The sequence below is a fragment of the Quercus robur genome, chromosome 12 (assembly GCF_932294415.1).
Source record: "Quercus robur chromosome 12, dhQueRobu3.1, whole genome shotgun sequence".
Lineage (NCBI taxonomy): Eukaryota > Viridiplantae > Streptophyta > Magnoliopsida > Fagales > Fagaceae > Quercus > Quercus robur.
In genome coordinates, this window is record NC_065545.1 from 20881117 (window position 1) to 20899694 (window position 18578).

Genomic DNA, 18578 nt, shown 5'->3' on the forward strand with positions numbered 1-18578 from the left:
AAAAAAAATTAATATGTTTATCATAATTAAGGGAAATCCTAATGGGTACTTCACTTGAGCATATGTGAAAAAGGCATATACATACCACAAATGGCAAAGGAGAAAGAAAAAGTTGCTAATCCCTTTTAATATGGTTAATTGCTTTGTCTCAATTAGTCACCCAAACAACATACCGCTTATTCATTCCACAACCACAAATGACAATGCAACATTGGCCATCGGTAATTGCTAATCTGAAAGTATAGATTTCTTTAATAGCTCTACGTTCGTTTCTTTCGGCTAATATGTCTTTACCAAATCAAAATCAAACCACAAAAATCATATAAAATCACCAAATTAGAGTTTAAAATTATAATTAAATTTTTAAAAGAAATGTGGGCACAATTGCACAAAAATTCCATGTAACTAAGTCACACTTAGGAATACTGGACCCTTTTTTTCTTTGTATACATAGGAGGTCCCAATGGGATAAGGGGGCTAACAATTTTCTCTCCAAAACATTTATTGTAGAAACATAAAAGTTTTCCATCGTAGACTTTTCACGCTTAAAGAACATGACTTGCCAACTGATCAACCTATAGTTTTTAGTACCTATAGAAATTTCACAACATCAAGAACAAACCCTAGTGTATACAGTGTCAAATTCCATAGTCTTCTATTACATCAAATGAGTGTTTAATTTTTCTCACAAAGTATTGAATAGTAAATCTTCTGGGCCATAGTCTCAACTACAACTCTCAATCATGTTAGACTTGGATGACACCTTTCCATAATGTATCATAATGAGATGTAGAAAAAATTTGGAGTGTACACAACGTTTAGTATGGATGGGAAGAAATTTCATCCTATTCCAATTGGTTAGGTCAATAAGGGACCTATTCCAATTTAATGATCTTGGAATTTTGTATACAAGTAATAATCAAGGAAACTTCCACCTAAAAGTCGGACTTTTGGCAAGAGAGAAAATTGATGTCTAGACAAATCAAGCCAACCAAAATGGACCATATTCTTAATTTCTTATCTTGATTTGTTCCATGTACAAGATTTACAATCAATGCTTGGTGTATAAAAGTTTAACATCTTATCTAAAGTTCATCCTTTGAAAGTTTGAGAAAAAATTCATTTAAACCAACACAATATATAAATTATAAAGGAATCAAAGAAAAATTGTCAAAAATAATGAAAATTTAATTTTTGCTTAAATTCTTATAAGGATGAACACAATAACAATATCCTTTTTTATTTATTTATTTAAATAAAGATTTAAAAAAATCTATGCTTAAATTCTTATAAGGATGAACACAATAGCAATATCCTTTAAAAAAAAAAAAGATAAAAAAAATCTATGCTTATTTTGTACGTATGATAAAGTCCTAGCACAAAGTTTTTTTAGACTCATGCTGATTAGTGATTAGGAGTTATAAAGGAATAATCATCAATATATATATATATATATATATATATATATATAAAGCAGAGATCTCATGTGGGATTGCATAAGGTCTTGCCAAGTAACGCTCTAATTTTGCATTTAGCATTTTTTTTTTACCTCTTTCATTAAGTTTTTTTTATTGTTACCCAAAAGTTCATATTAACTTATTTTACTGTTAGCTTATTAATGTCTCATTAATTTACTAAACTTACACCACACCTTTCTCTATTCTTCATGTCTTTTAGCACACCCACCACTTTAGTATTTTTAAAAAAGCAAAAAAAATAATAATAATTAAAGACTAATAGTAATAACTAACCAGATAAGGCCCTGAAGAAAGATAGAGAGACACAAAAATGTTGTGGATTTTTGTATAAAACGCACTGTTTCACTATATATTACCAAAATAAAAAACCTGAAATTGACAAAACATTTGAAAGAGAGAGAAAGAGGAATCTAAGGAGTCACCGCCTTTGTTATACAGGCCACCCACTACCATCAAGACACCGAAACCCTTACGGGTTTTTTTTTTTTTTTCCTTTTTCTTTTTAAAATTAGTGGCTTAAATATGATTTAGGTTTACAAATATAAACATTAACATGAGCATGAACATGAAGATAGATTTCTATTCATTTTCTTGAAGAAAAAATATACTTACAAAAAATTCCAAACTTTATTAAGTAAAGAAGAATCAAGTTACAGATAGCAAAATCAACAAACCAAAAATTTTAGGACTAAAAAAAAAAAAAACCATCCACTCCACACATCCATTGCAACTACTTTAGCTCAAGGAAAACAATATATATATATATATATATATATCTTTTTTTTTTTTAAGAAATAATTACAGTATCTATGCTAACCCCGCAACTTGAACATTTCTCCTTGACTCCCACAATTTGAACATTTTCTCCCTTAAACCCAAGACACTTTGTGTATGGGGAGGTGCCAATTCAGTTACATGGCCCTCGACATATATATATATCTCATTCAATAAATATAGAACTTCCTTTAAAAAAAAATTAATATGTTTATCATAATTAAGGGAAATCCTAATGGGTACTTCACTTGAGCATATGTGAAAAAGGCATATACATACCACAAATGGCAAAGGAGAAAGAAAAAGTTGCTAATCCCTTTTAATATGGTTAATTGCTTTGCCTCAATTAGTCACCCAAACAACATACCGCTTATTCATTCCACAACCACAAATGACAATGCAACATTGGCCATCGGTAATTGCTAATCTGAAAGTATAGATTTCTTTAATAGCTCTACCTTCGTTTCTTTCGGCTAATATGTCTTTACCAAATCAAAATCAAACCACAAAAATCATATAAAATCACCAAATTAGAGTTTAAAATTATAATTAAATTTTTAAAAGAAATGTGGGCACAATTGCACAAAAATTCCATGTAACTAAGTCACACTTAGGAATATTGGACCATTTTTCCTTTGTATACATAGGAGGTCCCAATGGGATAAGGGGGCTAACAATTTTCTCTCCAAAACATTTATTGTAGAAACATAAAAGTTTTCCATCGTAGACTTTTCACGCTTAAAGAACATGACTTGCCAACTGATCAACCTATAGTTTTTAGTACCTATAGCAATTTCACAACATCAAGAACAAACCCTAGTGTATACAGTGTCAAATTCCATAGTCTTCTATTACATCAAATGAGTGTTTAATTTTTCTCACAAAGTATTGAATAGTAAAGCTTCTGGGCCATAGTCTCAACTACAACTCTCAATCATGTTAGACTTGGATGACACCTTTCCATAATGTATCATAATGAGATGTAGAAAAAATTTGGAGTGTACACAACGTTTAGTATGGATGGGAAGAAATTTCATCCTATTCCAATTGGTTAGGTCAATAAGCCACTGTAGTGTAGATGTCATTGAGTGTTAATTTTCCCAAAGTATGTGGTCCGAGGAACCAGGCATGACTAAGGTTCTGTTTAACACTTAGATAAATGTCATTAAGTGTTAATTTTCCCAAAGTATGTGGTTCGAGGAACCAGGCATGACTAAGATTCTGTTTAACACTTAGATAAATGTCATTGAGTGGTAATTTTCCCAAAGTATGTGTGGTCCTAGAAATCAGGCATGACTAAAGTTCTGTTTAACACTTATAAAGATGGCATTAAGTGTTAATTTTCCCAAAGTATATGGTCCGAGGAACCAGGCATGATTAAGGTTCTGTTTAACACTTATAAAGATGTCATTGAGTATTAATTTTCCCAAAGTATGTGGTCCGAGGAACCAGGCATGACTAAGGTTCTGTTTAACACTAAGATAGATGTCATTGAGTGTTAATTTTCCCAAAGTATGTGGTCCGAGGAACCAGACATGACTAAAATTTTGTTTAACACTTATAAAGATAATAATGGGAAGTACGATGTATTTACACAATAAATGAGCACATGACAAAGGGAACTTTCATTAATAATAATACATTTTCAGATTGTTTACATTCCAAGGGCGTGATATTACATGTTCATCTAGGTTTTCAAGGAAATATGCTCCTATTCTAGCCACTGAGGTGCTGCGATATGACCCCTCCTAGTTGGGCCCTAGCTTTCCCCATGATGGGTTCTTTGCAGTAACTAGAACCTTTCTCAACACCAAGTCACCAAATGCTAATAGTCTCAACTTCACATTTGCATCATAACCTTGTTTGAGCATGTGTTGGTAATATGCCAATTGGACCATTGTGTAAGGTTGAATTTATTCAACCATCTAATTGGCTTTATTCCGTGCCAAATTTGCTTGTAATTCAGCATTTAGTAACCCTGTATTTAGGTGGGATTGTTGTAAGGGTAGTGAGTGAGATAGTGTGAAGATTGCTCAAGAGTGTGCAAGAAAACAGAGTGTCGCGGCTGGGACTCGCGACTGGACTCGCGGCTTCAACCCGCCAGAAGATACACACGTGCCAAGCATGCTGGAAGATGAACAGTCATGCTAGCTGGAGCACTACAGGACAAAACAGGACAACTGGCCATACGGTTAACTCGCGACTGGAACTCGCGACTTAGTCAAGCCGCTAGGTCAAGCCGCGAGCCACCCCTGTTTTGGAAAAACCTGACGTTTCGCATTCCACTCCTCTTCAGTATAAATACCCTTTTAACCCACGATTGAAAGAGAGCTTCCAGAGAGAATTTTGAGAGAGAAACCCTAAAGAAAAACCAGATTGTTTCACCCACAATCTCTACCTTAGAGTCTCATCAAAATCCCTCACTCTCTTCCTCTCCATTGTCAAATCCTTGAGAGGCCATTATACCAAACCTGGTTCTCACCATTATCATCTCTGTGAGACAGTCGTTTGGAGTTCTGGGAAGCAGTTAGGAAGGAGCCAATATTCATTGGTTGATGCTACGGTGTAGTAGCGGAATCCGGAAAGCTAGAAAAGAAAAAGGTTCGGCGCAACCTCGTTGGAGCAAGAAGCTTGGAGGGCTTAGGTGCATTGGGTAGATTAGGCTTGGAGGGTCTATTGCTGTCCTTGTATCCCAACTGTATTTTCTAGTGGATTGATTACCGCTTGGAGGGCGGCGGAGAGGTTTTTCGCCGAGGTCTTCGTTTTCCTCTTCGATAACATATCTGGTGTTATCGCTGTGTTTGCATCTTCCTTCCTCTCTATCTCTGCCTTTACATTAATATGCTGTGGTTTATTTTGATGTGGCTTAGATAGTTGTTTAATCAATTCCATGTTATAGCATATGTTAAGTTTCCGCACACTAGTTGTTTAACATATTGCATGTGTTGATTAAATTGGTTTTTGGGGGTCTAAACGTTCAAAAGTGTTTTTGTACACGTTTTTGAACTTTCAATTGGTATCAGAGCGGGTACACATCTGTTTGGTTTCATTACCATTTGTGTGATCCTAGACCCCTGAGTTGTGGGTGTTGTTTTTGGTTTATACCATGCTGAATTGTAGCTCAAGTGTTTGTGAAAATGTCTCTATGCATATGACTGAAAGGTGTCTTACTGATGACCTTGTAGAGTTATTAAAAACTAAGAAACATGCTAGAGTTTTTGTTCACATGCTGAAATTTCTTGAGAATCAGAATCTTACCTTACACAGTAGCATATCTGAATCAAAATCATTGATTAAGAAATATAAAAGAAAGAATAGAATGTTGTGTGAGATGATTGAGAATCTGAAAATGAAAAATCAATCTAAAATTAGCATGAAACCTGATGATGAGTTTGTGTTTGAAGGTCAAGATTGTCTGTCACATGTGAACCTATTTGTGCATACCTCATTAAAGGTGTTTAATGCATGTTTGTGGTATCTTGATAGTGGGTGTTCTCGCCATATGACAGGGGATAAGTCTTTGTTTAAGTCACTCAAAGAAAAGATGGGTGACTATGTGACCTTTGGGGATGGAAGCCATGCTCAAGTCCTAGGCAAAGGAACCATCGAGATACCCGGTTTGCCTCTGTTGAAAGATGTGCTGTGCATAAAAGGGCTGAAGGCGAATTTGCTGAGCATCACTCAAATTTGTGATGACGACTTCCTGGTACAATTCTCCAAGAAAGGATGTTTGATCATCAATAAAGAGGGGATTCAGGTTTTGGAAGGAAATCGGACTACGGATAACTGTTATGGAATAGTTCCCACGGCACCAATATCATGTAGAAGTGCTCGGGTGGATATGTTGGAGCTGTGGCATCACAGATTTGGGCATGTCAACTTCAAACAAGTAGCCAAAGTCTCCAAACTTGAAGCAGTCGAGGGACTTCCTAAGTTTGGAAAAGTAAAGAAGACCATTTGTGGTGCATGTCAAATAGGGAAGCAAACTAAGGCAAGTCATCACAAGGTAAATGTGATAGCCACCTCTCGTTGTTTGGAGTTACTTCATGTTGATCTGATGGGGCCCACCAGAACTGAAAGCCTAGGGGGAAAAAGATATATTATGGTCATTGTGGACGACTACTCAAGATACACTTGGGTTGAATTCCTTAGAGAAAAAATCGTGTGATTCAGGAGATGGCAAGAGTCATGTTGCTTAATAAGCAAATACCTCAAAATTTTTGGGGAGAAGCTGTCAACACCTCGTGTCATATTGGCAATAGGATTTTCTTTCGAGCTGGTACAGAGAAGACTGCATATGAGATATGGAATGAGAAGAAGCCTAAAGTGAAGTATTTCCGGGTATTTGGAAGTAAATGTTATATCTTAAATGATCGAGAGAATCTTGGGAAGTTTGATGCAAGAAGTGATGAGGGTATTTTTCTTGGCTACTCTACTACAAGTCGAGCATATAGAGTGTTCAACAAGAGAACAAGGACTGTGATGGAATCCATAAATGTCAAGATTGATGATGCCTTACCTAAGGTGGAAATGATTGATGATGTAGAAGGGCCGAGCACCGAAGAGCCTGATGTTGAGGTAGAAGCTTTGGATATAGAAGGTGAAGAACCTATACCAGAAGTAGAATCGACTCCCATCAACCCAAGAAGGGAAACGAGATCGATGTCTAGAACTTCAAGTCCTCTTACTCCTCCAGAAGTTCATCCTCCTATCTCTCGTAGTGATGAAGTTTCCACTTCAAAAAGGCCTTCCTCAAGAATTCTCAAGAATCATCCGGAAAGTAATATCATAGGATCACTTGATGACGGTCTTCGCCTCAGGAAAGGAAATATTCTGCTAGCCAATCATGTAACATATCACTGTTATCTTGCACAGTTTGAACCAAAGAGGGTTGAAGAGGCTCTTCTAGATGAGAATTGGGTTGAATCAATGCATGACGAGCTGAATCAGTTTGTGAGGAATGACGTGTGGGAACTTGCTCCACGGCCTGAGAACGTTCATGTTATAGGCACAAAGTGGATTTTCAAAAACAAAACTGATGAAGATGGAGAGATAATTCGAAACAAGTCTCGGTTGGTGGCTCAAGGCTACACACAAGTAGAAGGGGTGGATTTTGATGAATCATTTGCTCCGGTGGCAAGACTCGAATCCATTCGAATCCTCATGTCCATTGCGTGCACTTTGAAGTTCAAACTTTATCAAATGGATGTTAAGTGCGCTTTTCTGAATGGATATCTAAATGAAGAGGTTTTTGTTGAGCAACCAAAAGGATTTGAGGATCCTCATTTTCCAGATCATGTATTAAGATTGAAGAAAGCACTGTATGGTTTAAAACAAGCGCCTAGAGCCTGGTACGATCGTCTTACACATTATCTTCTAGATAGAGGTTTCAAGAGAGGGTATGCTGATCGAACTCTATTTGTCAAAAATGATGAAGATTATCTCCTTGTGGCACAAGTCTATGTTGATGACATAGTGTTTGGAGCAACTATCGAAGATCGTGCTACTGAATTTTCTGAGGAGATGAAGAAGGAGTTTGAGATGAGCATGGTGGGGGAGCTCACATTCTTTTTGGGTCTTCAAGTCAAACAACAGAAGGAGGGTATATTTGTATCTCAAGAGAAGTATGCCAGAAATATTGTCAAGAAGTTTGGCCTAGACTCCAAAAAACATGCCTCCACTCCCATGAGCTCTGCCACTAAACTGAATGTGGATTCATCAGGAGTTGAAGTAAGTCCCACATTGTATAGGAGCATCATTGGAAGTTTGCTCTACCTTACAGCAAGTAGACCGGACATTGCTTTCAGTGTGGGCGTTTGTGCCAGGTCCCAAGCTAATCCGAAGGAATCTCATCTGACTGCTGCTAAGCGAATCATTCGATATGTGAGTGGTACTGCAAACTATGGTCTGTGGTATTCAAAAGACTCAAATGCGTGTCTTGCTGGGTATTCGGATGCTGACTGGGCTGGAAGTGTAGACGATCGGAAAAGCACTTCAGGCGGCTGTTTTTATCTTGGTAACAATCTTGTTTCGTGGATGAGCAAGAAGCAGAATTCAGTGTCTCTATCTACTGCAGAAGCAGAGTACATAGCTGCTGGAAGTTGCTGCACTCAGCTTCTTTGGATGAAGAAATTACTTCATGACTATGGAATTCCTCAAGAAACGATGTGTGTCTTCTGTGACAACACCAGTGCCATCAATCTTTCCAAAAATCCTGTTCAGCATTCAAAATCCAAACACATAAAGATACGGTACCATTTCATTCGGGATTTGGTAGAGGAAAGAGTTGTGTGTCTTGAGTTCATACACACTGACAATCAAAAGGCGGATATCTTCACCAAGCCTCTCGATGGTCCACGGTTTGAATCACTCCGTAAGACCATTGGTGTCGGTACAATTCCTTGACTCTCTTGTGTGTTGTGTGCTTCATTGTTTATATATTTGTATGTGTTGGAGCACACACTTTTTTTTTTGCAACCTGTTTCTTGCTTGCTTGTTCTTTTGTGTTTGCTGCTGGTTATGTTTGTGTTTGATTCATTCCTTTTTGTTTCTTGAGTCAAAAATCCAAAAATCACATAAAGAATTTGAAAATCAAAACGCTTGATTGACTTTGTTGAGTTTTGTCTTAAAACTCGTTTTGCCTTGTATCTTTGTGCTAATGGCTTTGTGCATTGTCGAGCATTGCTTGTTTTCATGCACTCATATCACTTTGGGAAAAATCTTGAAATCTATGTGATTGTTGTAAATAGATCTTCAAACTTGTCATGAATGATTAGTGAATGGTTATGTTGATCTTGAAACATGCATAGACTTGTGTCTATATCTCTTCCCACTTTTTATTTTTTTTGCTAAAAAGAGCTCACTAAATGTAAATCTCCAAATGAAAAGAGATATTGAGCTGCAAAAGCCTGTCGCACATTCTAGTATTTGACTAGGAAAAAGGGTAAGCGACTTTATATTAAAAGTGAAATTTCTTTCAAAAAGGCCAAAGGCCTATTCTTCAAAGAATAATGTTATCTATCCCTCTCACAATGAGAGATGATTGCCTCAAAAGATCAAATGTTATGGATGAAAGTGGAGTCAAATGAAAGGCTCCAAGTTATGTTATCAAGTTGTGTGGGAAGTCATATATTCATATTTCTATAATTGAGATTGGTCACATGATCTAGTGCTAATTGCGTATGCCTTGGTTGAATTGATCATTGAAGCTTCATATTAGACAAAGGACTATCTCATTGTTGTTATCCACACACAACACACAAGTTTATGTTCGATAAATGCCATATTCATTTGTGTGATTGTACTTGATAAAATGTGTTTTCACATGGTCAATCTTTGTTAATTCAAGCAAAAAAAAAAAAAAAAAAAAAAGATTTTTGAGTGTTTTAGGTGTTTTTGGAAAGTATTTTGTTGAAAAATCTGAAAATTTCAAAAATCCTGTTTTTGCCCTGTTTTGGCGGTTCAGTCGCGGGTATGTCAAGTCGCGAGACTCAGTCGCATCTTCGCTGGTCAGTTTTGGCGACTTGTTCGCGAGTGGAAGGTCCAGTCGCGAGATTCACTCAGAGATTTTCGCGGCTCAGCTCGCGACTCACTCGCGGGTAGACCTTCCAGTCGCGAAAAACACTTAGAAAAATTTTTCAAAATTTTGTTTTTGTGTTCTTTGGCGGCTTAATCTGGCGACTGTGTGGCGACTTGTCTCAGTCGCGAAAATCGCGTGTTTTGGACATACAGGGGCCGTTTTTAAAATTTTCTGTTTTCCCTCGATCTTTTTGTGACTGTTCATTGTCTTTTTCTTCTGCACTTTCCCTTTCTCACCGTGCCTCCATTGTCGATCTCCATTGTTTGCTTCTTCTCAGCTGAAAATCGTCGACTCACAAGTATGGTTCCTTGTCTTGCACTCTAATTTTCCTGTTGTTATGGTTTTTCCTCTGGATTATTCACTTTTGAGTGTGGGTTTTGTGATGGTTTTTGCTATCTTAGTTGTCCTTTCTTAGCTTATGGTAACCTGTATTTCTGGTTTTGAGCTAAGTTATTTTGTTGGCTGTGTTCTTCATCATGTGCTTAGCTAGGGTTAGCTAATTTTTGTCTGATCTGTTGTTGCTATCATATTTCACTTTAACCTTGTGTGGTATCTTGTTGATGTGGTGTGGATTTTGGTCCCTTTACAGCTGTTTTTGTGGGCATATTTGATCTCTCTACTGTGTAGTTCTAATTTGGGCCTTTGGTGTCCCTCATTGTTACTTTCTGACCATACTCATCCAGCTGTTAGGGTTTCTTCATTGTTCCTACATTTTCACTAACCCGCTGCTGATATAGTCTGTTGGATTGTGTTTTTGTCATTTCCCTTGTTTATAATACAGACTGGTCATGTCTCCATTCAAAAAGGCTACTGTGAAAGGAGGTTCTTCCAAAGGGAAGGAACCCGTAATTGATGTTGATGAAGACACACCTCTCCCGAAAGTGACTCGCTCTTCATCACAGCGATTCGATCCCAATAAGTTCAGATCCTATTCAGCATATCAGTCATATGAGAACTTCTTTCTTCATGCCACACCACTACTAGAGAGAGCGGTGGATCTGCCTTCACTTCATAACACTGACATTCCGATATGTTTTGCTCACAAGGATTGGAACTACCTTCTCTCGGACCCGGATATCGTGTATGAAGAGTTGGTTAAAGAATTTTATGCTAATGCAATTGTGGAGGGAGATGAACTTAAGTGCTGGGTTCGGCAAAAGAGCTTTTCTGTTTCTCCTACATACCTGGCAGAAATTCTTCACATCAACAGACCCATTTTTCGTCATTCACCAGTCTATGATGATCTATGTCCTGATGAGGAGCTTCTCAAACAAAGTCTTGGTCAAGACTTGGAGTTCTCACCCAATGGCAAATCCATCAGTGTTTCCTCCCTTTCTCCGAAACTGCGAGTGCTTACAATTGTGATGTTTCATAATTTGTACCCTTTATCAAGTACTGGGTATATGAATCTCGGACGAGCTTTGTTTCTTCATGATCTGGTCTCTGATGAAGAAATCGACATTTGTGCTCACATCTTTCATGTTCTGCGCAAAACGGTTCTTCGCAGTGAGTCTCGGATCTGCATTCCTTTCTGCAGTCTAATTTCACGGATCTTGAAGCTCAAGGGGATCTATCCAACGGCTGATGAGTCTCCTATTACCAAACCGAGTCCGATCAACATGCGTACATACAATGCAAGTGTTGGACATAGTCGGAAGAGAGCCAAACCAGAAACTTCTGCATCTCACAGTGACTCTCAGTTCAACAATCTCTCCCTCGATGAGAAACTTGATCGCATTGTTTCCTCTGTCCACGAGTTGAATACAAAGATGTCTGGTCTCACTGCTTCTCTACACCATCAAAGCAACCGATGGGATATGAAGTTTACTTCTCTTCAGACTCAGTTGGATCAAATTCAGAGGAAACTAGAAGAGGATGACTAGCCTATTCCATGACAAAAAGGGGGAGTGATAGGCATAATCAGAGGGGGAGGATATTACCCTAAGGGGGAGTGTCACTATCTAAGGGGGAGTGTCTTTATTTTTTTGTTTACTTCTTCTCTTTAAACTTTTATATATATGTTTGATGATGTTATTCAGGTATTTGTTGGTTTGTACCCATATGCTTCTGTAAGCTTTCAGGGTTTATGTTTTATGCATAGTTTGTAGGCCTTGTGGTATGTACCATGCTTAAGTGCAGCCTTTATGCTATGTTGAAATCAGTACTTTAATCTAAATGTTCTGCATTGTGATTGTTTGTACTGTCACTCTTGTGCCCTTGTAGGATTGTTCCTAGATGCATATGCCATGTGAGCTATGCATTGGTTGAGTGTTGAACATGCAAGTGTCTTGCTTTGTGCTTGTTAACTTGTATGTCCTTGTGTTCATTCCAAGTGTGAATGAACACTGTGATCACTACCTTGTGGTGTTCACTTGGTTGATCAAGCCATGGTTTGTTTATTAACTCCATCTTTGCTTGATCTCATATTGCCTGTTTCATATGCATTTATAATTTTCTGCTTACAATGATCATGGTGTATTGTTGCGTTTCAGGAGTTTATGTTCGTATGATTCAAGTGCTTCACAGCTTCTAGAATTAGGTGTGAGTGAGTTTTGATCAACTGTTCCCAACTCACATGTTAAGTCTAGAGTCTGTTTAGGGTTTTGTCACGGAATAGCCAAAGGGGGAGATTGTAAGGTTGAATTTATTCAACCATCTAATTGGCTTTATTCCGTGCCAAATTTGCTTGTAATTCAGCATTTAGTAACCCTGTATTTAGGTGGGATTGTTGTAAGGGTAGTGAGTGAGATAGTGTTAAGATTGCTCAAGAGTGTGCAAGAAAACAGAGTGTCGCGGCTGGGACTCGCGACTGGACTCGCGGCTTCAACCCGCCAGAAGATGCACACGTGCCAAGCATGCTGGAAGATGAACAGTCATGCTAGCTGGAGCACTACAGGACAAAACAGGACAACTGGCCATACGGTTAACTCGCGACTGGAACTCGCGACTTAGTCAAGCCGCGAGGTCAAGCCGCGAGCCACCCCTGTTTTGGAAAAACCTGACGTTTCGCATTCCACTCCTCTTCAGTATAAATACCCTTTTAACCCACGATTGAAAGAGAGCTTCCAGAGAGAATTTTGAGAGAGAAACCCTAAAGAAAAACCAGATTGTTTCACCCACAATCTCTACCTTAGAGTCTCATCAAAATCCCTCACTCTCTTCCTCTCCATTGTCAAATCCTTGAGAGGCCATTATACCAAACCTGGTTCTCACCATTATCATCTCTGTGAGACAGTCGTTTGGAGTTCTGGGAAGCAGTTAGGAAGGAGCCAATATTCATTGGTTGATGCTACGGTGTAGTAGCAGAATCCGGAAAGCTAGAAAAGAAAAAGGTTCGGCGCAACCTCGTTGGAGCAAGAAGCTTGGAGGGCTTAGGTGCATTGGGTAGATTAGGCTTGGAGGGTCTATTGCTGTCCTTGTATCCCAACTGTATTTTCTAGTGGATTGATTACCGCTTGGAGGGCGGCGGAGAGGTTTTTCGCCGAGGTCTTCGGTTTCCTCTTCGATAACATATCTGGTGTTATCGCTGTGTTTGCATCTTCCTTCCTCTCTATCTCTGCCTTTACATTAATATGCTGTGGTTTATTTTGATGTGGCTTAGATAGTTGTTTAATCAATTCCATGTTATAGCATATGTTAAGTTTCCGCACACTAGTTGTTTAACATATTGCATGTGTTGATTAAATTGGTTTTTGGGGGTCTAAACGTTCAAAAGTGTTTTTGTACACGTTTTTGAACTTTCACATTGCATTTTCTCTCCTTTCTTCAATAAAATCTAAGCTCTTTTCCAGCAATCCATTGTTATCACTCAGATTGAAAGAACTTGTCCTCAGAGTTGGGAAGTTAGTCTCTAAAGGAATAACCGCTTTGGCTCCATAAGTCATTGAAAAGGGAGTCTCCCCTGTTGATCTACGAGATGTGGTTCAGTATGTCCAGAGGACATGCGACAACTCTTCCACCCATTTTCCCTTCACATCATCCAACCTCTTCTTAAGTCCATTCACTATGACCTTGTTAACAGCCTCTACTTGTCCATTCCCTTGGGGATAAATTAGGGTAGAATATCTATTCGTAATTCCCAGGTCACAACAGTATCTCCTGAAAGATTTGCTATCAAATTGAAGGCCATTGTCTGAGATGAGGGTACAAGGGACCCCGAACCATGTGACAATGTTTTTCCAAAAAAATTTATTGGCATTCACGTCCTTGATGTTTGCCAAGGGCTTAGCTTCAACCCACTTCGTAAAGTATTCCGTGTCGACCACCAAACATCTCTTATTCCCTGTTGCCATGGGGAAAGGGCCAACAATGTCTAAGCCCCATTGAGCGAAAGGCCAAGGGCTGGACAGGGGATTATGGACTCCTCCTAGTTGGTGCACGTTTGGTGCAAATCTTTGGCATTGATCACACTTCTTCACATATTCTTGTGCTTCCTTTTGCATGTTCGACCACCAATAGCCCTAAGTGATGGCTCGGTGGGATAAAGATCTGCCTCTAGTGTGGCTTCCACAAGTCCCTTCATGTGACACCTCAAGGAGTAGTTCTGATGCCTCAGGATATATACATAGCAGGTATGACCCAGAAAAGAAGCGCTTGTACAATTTCTGATCCTCGGACAATTAGAACCGAGGAGCCTTTCTACGTACTTTGTCAGCTTCTGACTTCTCCTCGGGCAAGATATCCTCCTTCAAGAATAGTACTATGGGGTCTATCCAACTAGGCCCTACCCTAACTTAGTGAACATGAACCACCTCTCTCTTTCCCTCTGTGGGCTTGTACAAGTCTTCCACCAGGATGACCCGTGGTAGGCTCTGCACCGAGGAGGTTGCAAGTGTGGCTAGGGAATTGGCATGTGTGTTTCCACTTCTAGGGACATGAAATAGGCTGAAAGATTCAAACCCTGCTTGTAAACACCTGACTTGACCTAGGTACCCTTGCATTCTCTCGTCTCTCGCTTCTAACTCCCCCTTCACTTGGCCAACAACCAATCTTGAGTTCAAGAACATCTCTACCGCTTTTCCACCTATTCTTTAAACCATGGCCATTCCCATCAGTAGAGCTTCATACTCAACCTCGTCGTTTATGGCCGAGAATCTCAATCTTAATGATTTCTCGATGGTGATCTTTTCAGGTGAGACCAGAACTAGCCCCACTCCAAATCCCCTTTGATTCATTGTGCCATCAACATATACCTTTCAGGATAAAGGTTCTTGCAGGGTGATTGTGCCAACTAATTTTCCATTCATGTGTGGCGTTTCTACTTCTATCTCAAACGGGGATTCAGCGAACTCAGCCACCAAATCTGAAAAGACCTGGCCCTTAATAGAGGTACGAGGTAGGTATTTAATGTCAAAAGCCCCTAGGATCGTACCCCACTTGCCAATCCTTCCTGTGTAATCAGCACTTCGGAGCAGAGTTCTGAGTGGAAGTTGAGTTAGGACAACAACTGTGTGTGCCTGGAAGTAATGGGGGAGTTTACGTGTAGCATGTACCACCACCAAAATGGCCTTCTCTAGTGGTAGATAATGGACCTCGACCTCATGTAGCAACTTGCTCACATAATAAACTGGCATTTGTATGCCACTATCAACTCATATCAACACCAAGCTTACAACATAAGGGGCCACGACAATATAAGTAAACAAGACTTCATCCATCTCAGGACTAGACATGATAGGTGGCCGAGAGAGATACTCCTTAAGCCTTTGGAAGGACAAAGCACATTCCTCGGTCCACTCAAATCTCTTCCACTTATTCATCAACAAGAAGAAGGGTCTGCATTTATCTGTTGACCGAGAGATAAATTGATTCAAGGCGGTAGTCATTCTGGTTAGCTTCTGGACTTCCTTGGGATTCCGAGGTGGTTGTAAACTGTTAATTGCCTTAATCTGATCAGGGTTAACCTCAATCCCTTGGTGAGTTACCATGTAACCCAAAAACTTGCCCGACCCCACACCAAAAGAGCATTTGGAAGTGTTAAGGCACAACTTGTGTTTCCTCAGGATTTCAAAAATATTCCTAAGGTCTCCCACATGCTCGAACGCCACCTTACTCTTCACCACCATATCGTCTATATAGACCTCAATACTTTTGCCTAGCTATGGTTTAAACATCCTAGTCATCATCCTTTGATAGGTAGACCCTACGTTTTTCAAACTAAAAGGCATCACTTTGTAATGGTAGTTTCCAATTAGAGTGAAAAAAGCTGTCTTTTCCTGATCACCCAGGGCTAGTGGTATCTAGTGGCATCCTTGAAAGGCATCTAAGAAGCTCATCTGAGGATGGCCTATAGTTGCATCCACTAGCTGGTCTATCCTAGGCATAGGAAAGGGATCCTTTGGGCAGGCCTTATTTAGATCTGTGAAGTCCACACAGACTCGCCACTTCCCATTCTTTTTCTTCACCACCACAGTATTGGCCAGCCATTCAGGGTAGATAACCTCCTTGATAACCCCTACCTGCTTAAACTTCATCACTTAGTCTTTGACAACATTAGAATGATCTTTGGATGAGTGCCGAGGTGGTTGCTTTTTGGGGGTGACAGATAGATTAACATTTAAATGATGGCAGATGAAGCTCGGATCCACCCCTGGGGCTTCGTAAAGCATTCCATGCAAACACATCAACATTTCTCCTAAGGAACTTTATCAGCTCCTCCTTCTCCAGAGGAGGCAGCCGAGCTCCGATCTAAAAGAACTTCTCCGGGTCATTACCAACAACAACTGTTTCTAAATCTTCGCATTTCGCCTCCTTGGCTGATCCATTAATAGGCAACTTCAGAGCCTTTAATTGCTATTATCCCTTTTCAGTAAAGGCCGAGGATTCAACTTCAGGCAGATGTAGGATGACGGCCACCAGGTACTGCCTAACCATGGATTGACTCCCAACAATCCTTTCAATCTGGCCCTCTATCGGATATTTCACCTTTTAGTGCAGAGTAAAAGAGACAGCTCCTAGGGCATGAAGCCAGGGTTTGGCCACATAGCCGTGTAAGGGGAATAAGCATCCACCACGATGAAGTCCACCTCCACTACATCTGAACCAGCCTGCACAAGTAGTCTAATCTAACCCCTCGGAATGACAACCTTCCCATCAAAACTCACTAAAGGAGAATCGTAGGTTGTTAAGTCTTCGAGTCTCAAATTCAGCCCCTTGTACAAGTCGGGGTACATAATTTCAACACCACTGCCTTGGTCCACCATCACCCTCTTCATGTCATACCCCCCAATTCTTAGCATGATCACCAAAGCATCATCATGGGGTTGTATAGTTCCAACCTTATCTTCATCGCCGATTGGATACTCACTTTAGCCCTCTTTGGCCCAAAATTTGGGTCCTCGACAGACAGTCGAGTGACTGGCATTATTCTGGAGGGACAGGACCCGGTCCTCCCTGGAGCAGCGAAGATGACATTTATCGTGCCTAAAGGAGGTCTTAAAGAGGCATCTCTTCGGGGTTCCGAACCTGTCTGGCTGTCCTGGCCACTGGAATGATACAAAAATTGCTTCAACTTTCCTTCTCGGACCAGCTAGTCCAAATGGTCCCACAAATTTCTACAGTCTTCTATAGTATGTCCCTGGTCTTGGTGATATTAGCAATAAAGGTTTTGATTGCGCCTCATGGGGTTTCCTGCCACCTTATTTGACCATTTGAAGAATGGCTCATTGTTAATCTTCTCCAGAACTTGCTACACCGGTTCTTGGAACACCGCGTTAACCGCCTGAGTATTGGCAGATCCCGACTGCCTAGTAAAGTCCCTCCAAGGTCAGTTGTTGTTGTATCAGTCCAACCTGAAATCACTCCTCTCCTGAGGGATAACCTTAGCCTTTCCTTTCCCCTGCTGCTAGTCTTCCTCAGCCCTCTTATACTTATCAATTCGATCCATGAGTTGGTGCACACTGGTGACTAGTTTGCCAGTCAGAGATTTCCTTGAACTGTGCTCAGCTAGGAAGCCGACCTTAAAAGTACTAATGGCCACGTCATCAAAGTCACCATCTATTTCATTGAATATCTCCCAGTATTTGTCTAAGTATGTCTAAGTATGTCTGAGTATGTCTTCAAGGTCTCCCCTTCTTACATGGATAAGGACAGTAGAGAATCCAAGGGCCGAGGAACCTTGCTACATGTAATAAAACGAGAGCCAAATGCCCAAGTGAGCTTCTTGAAGGAATCTATGGAATTTTCCCTTAGGCCGTCGAACCATCTCATCACCACAAGTCCCAGACTAGACGAGAACACCTTACACATCAAGGCTTCGTCTTTGAAATGGAAAGCCATTTTCTGATCGAAATGGCTCACATGCTCCACAGGGTCCGTTTGACCATTGTAGATGGTGAATGTTGGCTAATGGAACGGCCGAGGAAGTATTACCCCTTCAATCTTGCGTGTAAAAGGTGACTTAGAAATCTGGTTCAATACTTTGCTCATGGCATCATTTCCCAAGCCTCTACGGGGCGAGCTCTTGTATCTACATTTGTGATGGTGTTCTTCATGGTAGGAAAAAGATTCGCTGGGTGGAGTTCTTAACCTTCGCCTATAACTAGCCTCTTCTTCACCCTCAGAGGAAACGTCAGAGTTGGAAGGGGTTCGTTCTTGCCATGCATGGCACAACTTCTTCTTTAACTAGTCAATCTCCAATTGCATGGCTCTGTTATGTTGCTTTTGAAAGACGTGACTTCCAACTCGAGAGTCGCTTCTGCTTGTATGCGTAGTATGCACGCTGCTCTCTCAATCTTTCCTACTTTCGA